Below are 3157 nucleotides of genomic sequence, written 5' to 3'. Positions count from 1 at the left end.
GCTCATGGCTTTGCATTACCAAGGAACATTCAAGAGCAAAGCCAAGAAAAACTTTATGAGCCTCCTATTGTAATAAAATTATCTAAAAATCAAACTGTCTATTTTTTTTTTAAAAAAAAGACAATTCAATTTCCATACTTTTCACATGAACGGAAAAGTTGGGGCATTAAGTGGTACCAGTTGTATGAGAAAAACCAAGTGACCAGAATAAAGGAAAAGCAGTTTTTGAAAAATGAATAAATATACAAAATGGCTTTTTGAAATGAAGGGCAGCCCTTTATAATAAACCATGTATGGTCATTGCAGTCACACACACACACACACACAATGGCTTTTCCCATAAAAAGCTGTTATATAGAGATTTTCCTGGCAGATAACACCCCTAGCAACGTTAAGTCCAATGTTCACGAACAGATTTGAATCTTACCCTTCAAATGGTCTGTGTATTCTCCCTTTTATAAAAACATGGCAAGAGGGGAACCTGATTATTTGCATAGCTGTGTTCAAACATCATGCTGAATTGGTCGCTGGATTAATACATTTCCTGGGTTAATATTTAATCCTAACTTGTTTCTTTTCTGTCAGGAATAAATACAGATCGTCCTTGACTTACAATCACGAGCGAGCCCAAAATTTCTAAGCGAGGCCGTGATTCAGTGAGTTTTGTCCCATTGTGTGACCTTCCTTGCCACAGCCGTTCAGTGAATTTCCGCAGTTGTTAAGTTAGTAACACGGTTCTTAAGTGAATCTGGCTTCCCCATTGACTTTGCTTGTCAGAAGGTCCCAAAAGGGGATAACATGACCCTGGGAGACACTGCAACCGTCGTAAGTATGAGTCAGTTGACAAACATCCCAATTTTGATCACGTGACCACGGGGATGCTTTCATAAGTGTGAAAAACGTCATAAGTCGCTTTTTCCAGTGCCGTTCTAACTTTGAATGGTTAAAAAAATGAATGGTTGTAATTCAAGGACTACCCAGAAGTGTATTCTCCAAGATAATGGTGGTACGGTGACCAATTTGCTGGCTCTCCCAGACTTATCTGGGGCAGCAGGTCTGGAAGGATTGCAATGATGTAATCCAGTGTTTCGTACTCATGGCAACTTTAAGATGGGTGGACTTAAACTTCCAGAATTCCCCAGCCAGAATATTTGTTGGGGAATTCTGGACATTGAAGTCTTCCCATCTTCAACTTACTAAGTTTGCTAACTTCCATGATGGTTGTGGAATTTTGGGAGTTGAAGTCTTCTCATCTTCAACTTACTAAGGTTGCTAACTCCCATGATGGTTGGGGACTTCTGGGAGTTGAAGTCCACCCATCTTCAACTTGCTAAGATCAATAATCCCCATGCTGGTTGGGGAATTCTGGGCATTGAAGTCTTCCCATCTTCAACTTACCAAGTTTGCTAACTCCCATGATGGTTGGGGAATTCTGGGAGTTGAAGTCTTCCCGTCTTCAATTTGCTAGGGTTGCTAACTCCCATGCTCGTTGGGGAATTCTGGGCATTGAAATCTTCCCATCTTCAACTTACCAAGTTTGCTAACTTCCATGCTGGTTGGGGAATTCTGGGAGTGGAAGTCCACCCATCTTCAACTTGCTAAAATCAATAATCCCCATGCTGGTTGGGGAATTCTGGGCATTGAAGTCTTCCCATCTTCAACTTACCAAGTTTGCTAACTTCCATGATGGTTGGGGAATTCTGGGAGTTGAAGTCTTCTCATCTTCAACTTACTAAGGTTGCTAACTTCCACGCTTGTTGGGGAATTCTGGGAATTGAAATCTTTCCATCTTCAACTTACTAAGGTTGCTAACTCCCATGCTGATTGGGGGATTCTGGGCATTGAAGTCTTCCCAACTTCAACTCACTAAGAGTGCTAACCTCTACACTTGTTGGGGAATTCTGGGCATTGAAGTCTTCCCATCTTCAACTTTTAAACTGCTAACTCTCATGCTTGTTGGGGAATTCTGGGCATTGAAGTCTTTTCATCTTTAACTTACTAAGGTTGCTAACGCCCACGCTTGTTGGGGAATTCTGGGCATTGAAGTCTTCTCATCTACAACTTACTAAGGTTGCTAACGTCCACGCTTGTTGGGGAATTCTGGGCATTGAAGTCTTCTCATCTACAACTTACTGAGTTGCTAACTCCCATGCTGGTTGGGGGATTCTGGGAGTTGAAGTCCACCCTTAAAGTCACCAACGCCGAGCAACACTGTTGTAACCCCCTAATTAGCTGTGTGCATCTGCAGCCCAATGGATCCCAGGCTTTTCATTCCCTTGCTGAAATTCTGCAGCAATGGAAAAGAGAAGGAAGAAGGGAAGCTGTAATGAAAGTGAGGAGAGAAAGCGGCATTGTTACAGTGCTCAATTTTGACCCACCAAGCTGGGTGCTTACTAAGCCAGCCTTGCCAGCTAAATGGCTGCAAAGATTAAAGTGTTTTGGAAAGTGCTTTATACCAATCGCTCTTCAAAGGGACAGCCGGCGCTTTATCTTGAGTTACAGGGACAACAAAGGCAGGACCAGGCTGAGAAAGTTTTTTCCATCTCTAGGTCTGGCCCCAGGAAGAATCTCATTTCTTAACAATAGCCAAAGAGGTTGTTGGTGGATGTCTGTGGGGTAGTGTGGGTTTTTGTCATATTCGTGAGCTGGAATAGAGCTTGGTAACAAAGTCAGTCAATGAATAGGCATAACAACTAAGTCAGCCAATGAGGACTGTTTGGAAACTGAAGCTAGAAGTACCCTACGCATGGCTCTATTTTAAGCTCTGCAGCTCTGAAGCTATCTTGAGCTCTGAGTCTGTCTATTGAAAATGAAACTGCTTCTCTCCTCTGCTGTGTGACTTGCTTGCCTGCTGAACTAAAGTGAAACTGATGTCTGTTTCTTTGCTCCTGAAGTTGCTGCTCTGCTCTGCACTTGTAACATGTTTACTTCTGTTTGAGTTTGCTCCATGTTGGAGAAATCTACAACTGGTATTGTAAAATTTACTTAACATGTTTATAAAGCAATTAAATGAAGCTTCAGCCATCTGTGTTCACTTTTCTGGCACTGAATTTTATTCTGCAAAACTCTGAATAGTTTCCCACCGTGATACAGGGGGTCCTCGGCTTACGACCACAATGGAGCCCAAAATTTCCGTTGCTAAGCAAGAGAGTTGTTC

The sequence above is a fragment of the Notechis scutatus genome, chromosome 4, assembly GCF_049901735.1.
Source record: "Notechis scutatus isolate UNSWTSFEM ecotype Mainland chromosome 4, rNotScu1.2, whole genome shotgun sequence".
Classification (NCBI taxonomy): domain Eukaryota; kingdom Metazoa; phylum Chordata; class Lepidosauria; order Squamata; family Elapidae; genus Notechis; species Notechis scutatus.
The sequence above is the reverse complement of the archived record's forward strand: the minus strand, read 5'-3'. Positions refer to the sequence as shown.